This window comes from Gigantopelta aegis, unplaced genomic scaffold (genome assembly GCF_016097555.1).
Source record: "Gigantopelta aegis isolate Gae_Host unplaced genomic scaffold, Gae_host_genome ctg4128_pilon_pilon, whole genome shotgun sequence".
NCBI classification, from domain to species: Eukaryota; Metazoa; Mollusca; class Gastropoda; order Neomphalida; family Peltospiridae; genus Gigantopelta; species Gigantopelta aegis.
Genome location: NW_024533697.1, coordinates 56,370 through 70,237, shown reverse-complemented (window position 1 = coordinate 70,237; position 13,868 = coordinate 56,370).

Below are 13,868 nucleotides of genomic sequence, written 5' to 3'. Positions count from 1 at the left end.
ATATATTAATTTTTTAATGAGCCACACCTCTTTCTTTGCGTCTTTTTTCAAAATGGTTATGAACTAACTGCAATTGTCTTTTTTCTTTTACCTTTAAGCGGTCTATCTCTGGTCAATTATGTCTTTATTACAGAGCCTGCAAAGAACCCCAAATAGAGACAAGATTGTAGTCAAATGCAGCAGATGGAGAAACTGTATAAATATACTGCAAAGTTATTGTTAAATATGACTCATATACCAGTGTTCATCTAGAATTTTTTTTTTTGGGGGGGGGGAGGAGAAAAGTTGACTTCCAATGCATTTTTAGCTTTATTGAATAACATGTTGCAAATAACTAAAGAGAATAAATAATAATGATTAATTACAATGCTATTTTCTTTTCTTGACTTTTTGTAATTTTCAATAATTTCTTCCAGTGTTTCATCTGTTAAACATTCAGATGATAATGGTACTTGGTGTTTGGTGCTATCAATGTTATTGGAGATGTTCAATGGAAGTGGATACTGAAAAATGGGAGGTTCAATAATTTTCATAGCAAACTGCTCTGGTATCCATCATCTTCTTTCTTACAGTACCACCTGGAGCTCCTACTGGTTGGACTAATGTTAGTATTACAGACACTGATGCTACTTTAAGCTGGACTACTCCTAGTGTAATTGAAGACACTCCACTGACACATTACAAGATCAACATAAAACCTCCTCCATCATCTAACGTTGTCCTACTTACCACTAGCACTTCTATTACTCTTAGAGGTCTTATTCCAGGCACTGAATATATATATAAAGTTGTAGGTGTATCAACACTAGATCCTGATGGAGGAGAAGCAAGTTAATGCCGTCAGCCACTGACGTAAGACAAATCACATTATAGTAAAATTAAACGCCCTATTTCTGTAGCTCCTAAGTTTGAGACAGCAAGTGACGAATCTACAGATGGTACCATTGTCTTCAAGTGGACTCTTCGTCATACTGGTGGTTTAGATAAAGAAATGGTAGAAATAATTGCACAGTGCAGACGACATAATGAGCCTCACTCACCACCCCAAACCGGCGGTATTGCAGTGGTAGTGGCAATGGCATGACATATGTAAAGTCAATTGCTTCTTGTTGGAAATACAAGTACTTGTTTAAATACTACACTAATGGTGGCTGCTACTATTGGTCCAATTCATGCTGGAGAAATACATGACTGTGTGTACAAGTATCACAGATGAAGGCTCAGATATTAAAGAATTTCCTGGAATATTTCTGATACAGGTACAAGAAAATAGTTACATATGAGTTAACAATGTAGAGTATTTTTTATCATACATTGTTTGATTTGATTCATATAGGTATACCATCAGCTCCAATTGTAGCAACAGAGAGCTATCCTGGTAATTTTGTATTAGTTGTTCGCACATCACATGCTGGAGTAGAGTCGAAGATCAATGGACGGACAAATCTATTTCTCGGACACTTTTTGTCTTCTAAAAATTTGAAGACAGCTTATTGCTTCCGTACAATGTGGCTCTTGGTTATGCCAATGAATACACTTTACTTGCACAGTTTCCTAACTAAACTCCGTGTTGTGAATGAGCTCCGTTTTTGGTGCTTGTACGGACTTAAATGTATTTGCGGACACGTGTATGTTTTGGCGGACAACACAACCTCAAGTTTAAACGTTAGCTAGGAGTTTTCTGTCAGTTTCTGCAGTCTTTCTCTTTTCTATCAACTAAATCTACCTCAAGTTAAACCTTATCCAGGACTCTCTCGTATTAACTATTGTGGAAAGAATCAAAACATAGTAATTTGTGATAATGTATAGATATCCATGTGGAAGACCTTGATGGCTGGAGCTATGTGTTAGCAATACCTTAGTCCACCCTGGCCATTTTAGTGATTATAAATATGTCTGTAATAACAGAGTCAGTTCACTTTTTTAATAATAAGAGTGTTGTACTAAGGCTTAATAGCTGCTTGACTTTATGACTAACTTTACTATAAGTAGGTAAACATGTGATAGATATTTGAATTATAATAATCTGAGTGAAATAAACTTTTAAATGATAATCAATTAATTATATGACAATATTATTTGTTTTTAAGTACCTTTGAGAAAAAAAGATAAAGTCATCCCGTAAACTAAAATATGTCATAGACCATGTATGATACTGTAGGTATGATGTTATAGTCACAAGAATAGGAGGAAGGCTAGGTAGATAAACATGTTAAAGTCACTAGTCATTATTTGATAGAGAGATGAGTTCTAATGAGTTGCTTATTCAAAATTCATGATATGATCAAAGGCTCTACATATTTTGCAGTATATAGTTATATCACATGTAGTCATTGGTGCAATGTATAGTCTTCGTTATGTAGTAGAAAGAGATGTATACCTTCAAAAATACTAGTAGTAGACATATCTGCCTTACTTATTTGTTTTCATCTGGTCTTATTGAATCTTCAGAATTGCAGTAGTCCACTACATGAGCTAAAATCTTTCTATCTTTTATAACATAAACTAGAGTCTCTATACAAAAGCTATGACAATTAGTTGTGAAAAACCTTGTACAAATGACTTATGTGCAAACCATAAAGTTTATGTGCTTTAAGTGGGTGCTGAGACAATTAATTGTTTGAAAAACATGAAGTCCTTTTTTAAGTGCCCCTGACATGAGTCTATTTTCTTTGTTTATATATGATTATTATGTTATAGTTACATCTTCTTTAATAGCCGGGTTATCCTCTGGAGGAAAAAAAGCCAAGGATAGGCACTACAAGCGGTGGAGTGAGACCCAGTTACGTTATAGCAGCAAAGGATGTGGTACTCCTAAAGGACGATTACTCTTAGAAAAGCTGCTGAAATGTATAATGTGCCAAAGTCAACATTATGGGATAGAGTGTCTGGTAATGTCTCTTTGGTGCTCACAGTGGACCCCTAGATACCTAAATGACATGAAGAAGAAGAACTAGTAACATTTTGGTAGGTCAGCTAAAATTGGCTTCGCTCGGACAAAGGAACAAGTTCTTTGTATGTTTAGAGCAGCACTAGCAAGAAAAGAAATGTCAATGTGAAGTTGAAGATGTCAATGTCACTACTGGTTGGTGGGGCTCATTTGTGAAGCGGCATCCAAACTACGATTAAGATATGGATCCAAAATTAGCATATCGTAGAGCTATTGTAGCTAACCCAGATGTCATAAATCGATATTTTGACTTGCTTGAAGAAACATTGAAGTCTAATAATTTGCTTGAATCACAATGCTGATTTTTAACTGTGATGAGAGCGGGTTCCCATTGCAACATAAACCTGGCAAAATAATTGGAGTACAAGGTCAGAGAGATATTTCCTGTATTACTAGTGGTGATAAAGCCCCAAATTACTGTTTTGTCAGCATGCAGTGCTTCTGGTTACCTTTTGCCTCCGATGATAATTTTGATCGGAAAAAAACTCAAGCCCAATTTCACAACAGAGGAGAAATCCAGGTACTGCATATGGGTTTGTCTAAAAATGATGGATAGATTCCGAATTGTTTAGGAAGGAATGGTTTACTAATCACTTCTTACTTCACATCCCTCACAACGACCCATCTTGTTACTCCTGGATGGACATTCTTCACATTACCAACCTCAATTGATCAGGACAGCTGCTGCAAATCAGATCATCTTATTTTGCTTGCCACCTCATACAACTCATTTTGTCAACCCACTGGACAGGTCATGTTTTAGCCCTTAAAAAAGGCATCAATAATGAGTGTCATCTATACATGTCCTATAATCCTGGGAAAGCCGTTAATAGATTTAATTTCACCGAAATTTTTAGTCGAGCCTGGACAAAGGCAATGACACCAGCCAATATTGTTGCTGGGTTTAGATCCACTGGTATATACCCCTTCACAGGTATGCAGTATTACGTACTTGCAACTGAGGAGGATGGGAAAATAGATATGATAGCCTCCAAGATGGGACTGTTTCTTCCTCTTTATAGCCCAGCTAAGTCTATCCTCGTACCTGTATTACTTCCGATAGTGAGAGCATTGATTATTATGAGGAACACACCTTGTAGTGAAGACAGTGTACCTGTGGTTACTATGGTAACTTTTCTGCAACGAAGATTGCATTACAAAAAGTTCAGCCATCTACTCTTCATGATTTCTTACTTTACCTCAGCTACCAAGTAATGAGAAAAAAACCACAGTGCTCGTGTTTTAACAAGTTCTGAAAATCTTCAGTTGATAAGAGAAAAAAATGAAGAAAGCAGATGAATTTAAAAGCTAAAGATCTTAGAAAGCAACAGTGAGAAAAGAAGGCAATGGAACAAGAACAGAAAAAGAAGGAAGTAGAGGAGAGAAAAAAATAAAGAGCAGTTGAAAAAAAGAGAGGAAAGAGAGACAAAACCAAAGAAAAAAAAAAAGTGAACAGAGTAATCAAAATTTGATTTTACATAGAAGAGAGCACAGTCGGTTTTCTAGGGTACGAGAATGGTTATGATCTACCTGACATCAGATATGAAAAAATGGAAAAAATATTCCATCCTGAAGAATTATCTTTAGACGCTACAGCATGTAAATCCAGTGATGAAGACATCAGTCTCAGTAATGTAGATGAGAATAGTAAATGATACAGCCTGAGGTTAATTATACTTGGAATTTATGGCTTGCTATTTTAGAAAAGTGCTACTAGAACAGTCACCCAAAAGTTCTCAAATTTCCAGTATGTGTAATGTATATATATATTGAAGTATTTATGAGTTAATAATCCTTGTTACAGGGAGGAAGAGATGTACCAGAAGTACTAGCAAGAGAAGTGAAAGAGATAGAACTCAGTGGAATATGACAAGAATGGACCAGTGATAATGGTATGTGACATTTGATTATAATTAACCTTGACTAGTGGCTTGCCATTTTAGAAACTACACTAGAACAATCAAAGACATTACCTAAAAATTCTCAAATTTCCAGTATGTGTAATGTATATATATTGAAGTATTTTATGAGTTAATTATCCTTGTTACAGGGAGGAAGAGATGTACCAGAAGTACTAGCAAGAGAGGTGAAGAAGAGATAGGAGTCATAGGACTCAGTGAATATGACAAGAGTGGACTCAGTGATAATGGTATGTGACATTATATTATAATTAAACCTTTAATAGTGGCTTGCCATTTTAGAAACTACACTAGAGCAGTCAAAGACATTACCTAAAAATTCTCAAATTTCCAGTATGTGTAATGTATATAAATTGAAGTGTTTATGACTTAATAATCCTTGTTACAGGGAGAAGAGATGTACCAGAAGTACTAGCAAGAGAGGTGAAGAAGAGATAGGACTCAGTGAATATGACAAGAATGGACTCAGTGATAATGGTATGTGACATTATATTATAATTAACCCTTGACTAGTGGCTTGCCATTTTAGAAACTACACTAGAACAGTCAAAGACATTACCTAAAAATTCTCAAATTTCTAGTATGTGTAATGTATATATACTGAAGTATTTATGAGTTAATTATCCTTGTTACAGGGAGGAAGAGATGTACCAGAAGTACTAGCAAGAGAGGTGAAGAAGAGATAGGACTCAGTGAATATGACAAGAATGGACTCAGTGATAATGGTATGTGACATTATATTATAATTAACCCTTGACTAATGGTTTGCCATTTTAGAAACTACACTAGAACAGTCAAAGAATAATCTGACAACCAGTATGAAAATATTTCACAATATAATAATACAATTCATGTATTTTATTACAGAAAAAACTATCAGCATGTTCTAATAATTTATGTTTCATACTAAGCAACTAATTGGGTGGAATGTGAAAAATGTTTCCAGTGGTACCACATGATATGTGTTGGGATCAAGAAAGAAAAATCACTAAATTTTGTTTGTTTTATGTGTGACATATATAATTAAACTACTAGACTTTTTTGTTGTAAAATTATTTCTTCATGCACAGTGAATTGTATAATTAATAAACAGTATTTGTGATTGTCAAATTTGAGTTAATAAATAACAAGAAACTTATCACCTACTTTAGAAAAGCACTTCTCTTAAATGTCCGTTTATTCGTCCATGAGTTCATGTTTTCAAAGAAATGTATATTCAGAACTGTATGTAGAAATTTCTCCAAATTTTGACGGTTAATTCTTTACATCTTATATAGTGTTCAAAAGCAGAGAAAAACGTTCAAGCTATAATTGTTTACCAAGATATGGTCATCGTTCGAATCTACATAAGAATGTCCGTATTATAATTATCACAAGTGTACAGGATATATGCTTGTAAATTGTGCAAAGAGATTTCTTTTTCAGTATATTTTTTGCAATAACTATATGACGGATTGGGGCACTCGAAGCTGGTGTCGAAAGTCAGCTTCGAACGCTCCGTTTATTTAAAAAACAGTAAAAACACCAGAGTGTCCGATCATCGAGCCACGCCTCTACCATCTGATGACATTACTTTTAAATTCCATATTGTGATCAGAGACAATCGATTTCAAAGTGGTTTATAATAAAACACACTCCTATCCAGATACCTCAATGACCAAAATGTAACTATAAATCTAAGTCTAGAATCACCTAAAGGAACTTATGACCATAAATGTTATTGCTATAATAAATATGGCTCATCAGAATCATCGAACCTAGTAACTGTATTATTTCCTCCTGACATCCTTCTTTTATCACCAACTCTTACTAATCACCTACCACAACAAGTACATACATAATATTTGTACTATTAGTTGTACTTACCATATAATACCATCATAGGCTCATCTTGTGTAGCTTGTATTGCTGGTGGTGTAGCAGGCATTGTGATTGTTATTGTAATTGTAATTGTAATTGTAGTAGCTATTATTTATTGCATTGATTATCATTAAGAAAAAAGGAAAGGTAAGTACTTGGCTCAATAAATCTTAATTTTCAAACCATTTTATAGGAAAGTTTAAAGATCACTCCTGACTAAATTGAAGTCATTCATAGTTTACATAGATATCAAAGCCTATCATTGACTTGATTAAGTTCCATTTGGACATAAATGATTGATCAGACAATAGTAGCGACTGACAATAGTTATTACATATAATGTTGCTTTTGTTTTTTTAGAAAAGACTTTTGTTGTTGCATTTATGCATAATATTAAAATTAGCTGTACCCACCTTTTTTTTGGATTAACGAGCCACGCCCGTTAAAGGAGAAGATGTCTGTTTTGGCAGTAAATTTCTCTTTTTTGTGTCTTCTAATTATTGGTTGTATATCCCAGGTAAAGATCATTCAATTATAAATGATTTGTCATTCTTTTCACAGCACCACCTGATGGAATATGTGGTCCTGATAAAGTATACACACAACTGGAAAATAATATCACAATAATTGCAATGACTAAACATTACTGGAGAGCCTTTTAATATTATATATTGGGGTGATCCAATGAACAACAGCTATTTAAAAACCTTTCTAGTAAAGGTCGATATGAACAGTTACAACTAGGCCAACTTAAAATTACTAATGTTATTGACTCTGATATTGGTGAATGGGTATTTGGAGTTGCAAATAAACAATGGAAGTAAACCATGTTCTGTCAACTTAGCTCTTGCAAGTATGTCTAAATATAACACAAAACTCTATTTAAACAATACTCAATATGTTGACAATATAGAGATGTAAATATAGTATTAGGGATCATAAAGTTTTTTTTGTTTTAGCACCCCCTGGAGCTCCAAGTGCTGTAATGGTCTCTGATATTACAAGTACTACTGCAATTTTGGCATGGACTGGTCCAATTGATAAAGGAGATCCCCCACTTACTCACTATAAAATCAATCTAACACCAGCTCCTCCCTCCGATGTAGTCCTGACCACTGTTGATAACAGCACTTCATTTACATTGTCAGGATTGGTTCCAAGCACACTCTACATTGTCACTGTAACTGGTGTATCAGTTTGGTATCCAAATGGAGAATACCCTAGTGTCTCTGCTAACTTCACAACAAATCCTGGACGTAAGTTTAATATTCATGGACCAATAGAAACAATACATGCAATGTATATCTCTTTCCAGCACCTGACATTAAAAAACGTATCAGCACAACCAGACAATGATGGCAACATTGAAGTTAAATGGACCCTTCGTCATACTGGTGGTGTTGACACAGACTTAGTGACAATCAATATTTTCTGCAGACGTCTAGGTGATCTCATGACCTATAATATGATGAGTAGTGGCAGTGGTAGTGGTATGCCACGTGCACCAGGAAGTACTGATGAAAACTATCTGGAACATGTGAAGGAAATATGACACTTGTCTTAGTAATGATACATTAATGGGTAAGTTGAAAGTGGGAATTGTATATGCTGAGAGAAATGTATCGATGTGGTGTGGATGTAAGCACTATGGCAGGAAGTGATTTTCAAAATGTATCTAAAGTTCATATCTCAAATAGGTAAGATATGTTACTGATGTAGTGGGTGGTCATGATTTACATATATTCATATCTGGAAATTTTGATGCTTAATAATGAATTTTATTATTTTCTGTAACTCTAGAAGGTGATATATTCATACTTAATTTCCATAATAGGTAAAACCATCTAGACCAATTGTGAGTGCTGTGGCTCAACCTGTGGGATAAAAAATAACACTCCAGTCCCAATATGCTGGAGTACCTTCTAGTGATGACAGCTTTGAGTTCCAAATTGTTGCGATAAATGTAGAAACAAGACAAAAAATTAACTTTTCATACCCTTATCCTAACTATGTTAATAACCAAATAGTCGAACGAATGCTGTCATTGCCCATAGGAGAATACAACATTACTGTTAACGCCTTCAATAAATATGGTTCTTCTGAGGTTTGGAGGGTTGGGCCAGTTAGTGTCACTATGTCTTATTCTCCTTCACCAACCTTAACTTCACCTTCCCCTACCACAAGTCCAACATCATCAACATGTATGTCATAAATTATGTATTATGTCACACACTAATGTTTTCTATTATATAGCCTACCTATAGCTGCTATTGCTGGTGGTGTGTATTGGAGGAGTCATTGTTTGTAGTTCTTGTAGTTGTGGTAGTTGTTGTTATTGCTGTTTTTATCATTGTTAATAATAAGAAAAAGAATAGTAAGTCAGTCTATATATTAATACAACGCTTAACTTGATTTATAGGAATGTTAAGGTGACTCCACAGCTGTCTGAAAAGACAAAGTCCTAGCCAACTTGATGTACTACATAGTATATATTTTTCATTGTTAAGAGAGATTATTTAAACGTTATTTTTATTAGTCTTTTTTATATAACCATTTTAGAGACCGTGTTTTCTAAATAATAAATACAAACATTTCCTTTGAACAGATTTGAGCCACGCCCTTATGTAGCATTGCTCAGTTACTCGGCCTTTGTTTCACTCTAGACTGGTATTACTGTTTACTGACTCCATTAGATTGGGCTCAACCACTCTATTAATGAAACTACTAAAACCAATTAGACAGGCTGGACAAGACCAAGGTCATCATCTCTACAGTAAATGGAGCTTACAACTCACTATATATTGTCTAATCACTGAAAATAATACTGTAGTTTAACTTTAACTGGACACTGTATAATTCAACTACAGATACAAGGTGAACTATTAACGTTTAACAATGAAGTAATAGTCAACAGATTTTCCGTTTATTTCTGTCACTGGAGATGGGAATACTACTGTCAGTAATCTCACTATTGATAGGTTTAGTGAGTACATGGATCGAATGAGGTTAACTTGTGAAGCAATCAATGTATCAAGTCATTCTTGTTTGGGGATACCAGGTGAGATAAATAGTATATGTTGCTAGTAACAGCTCACTGTTTGTGTTATGTTATATGAATTGTATTCTGATTCAAATGGTTCTCCTTAATTTTTCTGCATACAATATAGATCCTGAAATCATTATTATAATTGTACGTGCATGTATTATAATTTATGTTAATATTATAAACAATACAATATATTTTTAATTAATGGTAAATCATAACTATCCTGCACGTATGCTTAATTACACATAGGCAGGCAGACATTGAAAGTGTGTATAATTTTCTTCCCCCGGCTTGTCAATACCGAATGTATTCCACACACTGTACATTTACTTAAAAGTAAATTCCACTACAAGATATTGTTTAGTTAACATAATATACTTTATAGTTTTATATTTTGATGCATATATACTCATTGTTTACTATATTTCTATTCAACGTTGCTCCTGTCTTATTTTAGCTGTAACTAATCATGTAAGAGAGGAAGGAGACACCTTCAGTATTATCATAAACATGAATGATTCTTTTCCTCCCTATGTTACTTCAATGGATTTATAATGAAAAACTGATCAATAATACTGATAGTTCAATTGTATTAACACAGTATAGCATTATTATTAACTCAATAAGAGAGATCATACTGGATCATATTGTTTAATAGTCACCAAATGATTTTATTCGTCAAAAAATGCTTTCACACTAGATTTGTACAATGTAAGTCAAAATATTTTAATAATATGTTATCTTTTTAAGAATGATATTGTAATAACTAAAAGAAGGTAAACAGACCATTATATTTGACTACTTAAATTTTAAAATGTGATAACTAACAATATTTGGTATTTTTCCTTTTTTCAGATCCTCCTGAGGGTGACATTGGTGATAACAAAACATATGCTTATCTTGGGGTAATCAACTCTCGTATTGCTTTTACTAATGTGAATGCTAATCCATATCCTCAATTTATATTTTGGACTGATCCTCATGGGTGGTGGCAATATTAACAATGGAGGACTGTTTTAATAAGTCTGTCTTAGGAAAATTAAGGATTACTAACATAATTGAAAATGATTTTGTATGTACATGATCAGTATAAGTAATTTTGTTGGTGACTCTCTGGAACGTTTATGTATTACTTACTAAAATAGGTAGGCATATATATATTTATGTCACCTCTATTGAATTATCTATTTGTTTAGTTTCTCCAGGACCACCTCAGAATCTTACCTTTAATTAATGTCACTGATACAAAAGTCTCTCTAACCTGGTCTTCTCCTATCCAATCAGGAGACCCACCCTATAATCAATATATTATTAACATTGATGGTAATAGGCTGAATACAACTACCACATACATTATCATTAAAGGACTAATACCTAACATGATATATAATGCTTCAGTGAAAGCTATGTCTTCATTTGTTAATAGTGAAGAAGCAAATTGCTTGGGTGACTTTTACTACAGATAATGGACGTAAGTGCTTAAATTATAGTTGAGATTTGAATACAATTGGTTTGTTATTTATAGCTCCTCTTTCAAAACAATTTCTTCAAAGACAGATAATGGCACTATTATATTGTCATGGACATTTAGAGCATACTGTAGGATTTCTTACCAATTCTATTACATTTAATGGACTCTGTTCTCACATCTGTCACTTTTAACGATATTTATGATATCAGTGGTAGTGGTGATAATGAAAATAGTAGCTCTAATACACAGCTACAGTTTTCCTGCCAAGGCAATGATTCATGTTTTACTGTAGACACTTTTGAACAGGATTATATCAGTTGGTCCAGTATATGCAGGGATATCATATGACTGTATAATAAGAGTTAACAAACTCACTGGGAATGGACTTTGAAAGTGTCTATGGTGTCATTTCAAAACAAGGTAGTCTAAGTTATTTTCATATATATAATGTTATGAGTTTACAACAGGCACCCCATCACCTCCAACTGTTGTCAATTTCACAACAACTACTTCAATAACCTTCACATTACAATGTCAATACACTGGTATATTGATTAACGAGAGTGAATTTTTATTTCATAGTAATTGTATGATGCTTATGGATGGAGAAAAGTACTTGAAGAAATTTTCCAAGCCTCTAATTACACCAGTGGTAATGAATTATATAGCAATCATTGATGAATTGCTTGCGGGAATGGTATACAATATGTCATTGATAACAAGAATACATATGGCTCTTCTAAGATCATTACTATCAATTCAATAGTACTACCTGCCATTATTCCAACAGATTATTCTAATTCCTTGTTACCATCAAGTCGATCTTCATTAATGTCATTGATATCGTCATCGACATCAGTAACACCATCACTGTCACCATCACCATCACTGTCACCATCACAATCACTGTCACCATCACAATCACTATCACCATCACTATCAACACCTAACATCACAAATAAAACAAGGTGAATATAAAGCAAAAACAGTGACTTGATAGATCTGTTTCTTTCTGTAGTCACTCTCATTGTGGGTTGTACAGTAGGAGCACTATTTCTTCTTACATATTGGTATTATTAATATTGTTTTTATATCTGTTATCAAAGTTCCATTACAGTAAGTAATAGACTTACAATTATCACTCCACAGTACATTAATGTATGTATATACACATTGTAATAATACATACTGTATTTCAACAGGTGTGAAGAGAGTGATCCACTGGACAATCACAAATGACTATTGAAAAGGAAATATATCAGTGACAAGACATATGTCATTATAAAATCATTCCCTTTAAACATAGGGAAATTTTCAAATTGAATGGTCTAAAACCTATATAATTGCTTTGATAGTTTTAAACCAATAATGTTCTATAATTCCAATAGATTTCTGTCATAGCTGCTATGAGTGAAATTACGACAAAAGCAAGCAAAGTACAGCTGTGACATATGTACAATCCTTTATATATGCCACCTGTTTATTATAGTGTATGATGTTATTTCTTACATTTACATAAAGTTCAGTAAATTGCTATATATAATACATATACATCACTTTATTAGCTATGAGGAGTGTATATCAATGATACTGTTCATTATGTTGTTTTGTTTCTTATTAATAGTTTAATTCATAGCATTATTATACTCATATTATCTATGTATGCTTATGATGAACAGACGTTTTAATTGGTTAATAATAAATGCATACATGTAATTGGAGATTTATAAAAATGTTGATTTCACAATGATTATATCTCACACAAGTTAATTTTACATAAGTTTTCCTGCCATGTATATAATAAATTTTTCTGTGTTTAGAATTAACAATAGCTATTGTTAATATTTAATTGTTTTTATGAGATTGCAACAACCTATATATTTATATATTTATGTATAAATATAATATAATAATTATTAATAGTCTAATAATATTAGATTATAAATTTTTGATTATATTATAATTATTTATACACAAATATATAAATAAATAGTTGTTGCATCTCATAAAAGCAATTAAATACTTGCAATAGCTATTGTTTTCAGTTTTGTATGACACAAATACACAACAGGATATGTTTCATAAATAAATCTCACTGTGGAATGTAAACCATACATTCCATGTCTTGTGTTTTGCCACGAAGGAAAGATGTTGTCTTGTTTGCTCATTAAAATTGTTTGCTGGGGCTGTTTTATTGTTGTCTTTGGTCCAGGGCACTGTGATAACTGATCCTCCTGGAAATGGAGAATCCATGGATATAATCTATGTTCCAGTCATGGAAAATGATAACATATCACTCTATTGTTTTTAATGTCAGGGATGAATACTTCCTGGGAATTACTTTTTAATGCAGTGACTTCACACTAAATAATACTCAAATGAACTTCCATATCAGTGATGGTGAAGCTCCAGGTAGTAACTTAACTATTATCAGTTTCATTAAAGACATTGGATAGAATAAAACTGAGGTGCAATGTTAGCAACAAAACATTACATTTCAATTGGGCTTACCAATAAGTTCATCAAACATCCTAGAATAGTCTTATTGATAAATGTTTGCATCATCAATATCTCTACTTTTCACAAATACATGAAAACACTCTTAATTATTTTTGTTATAAT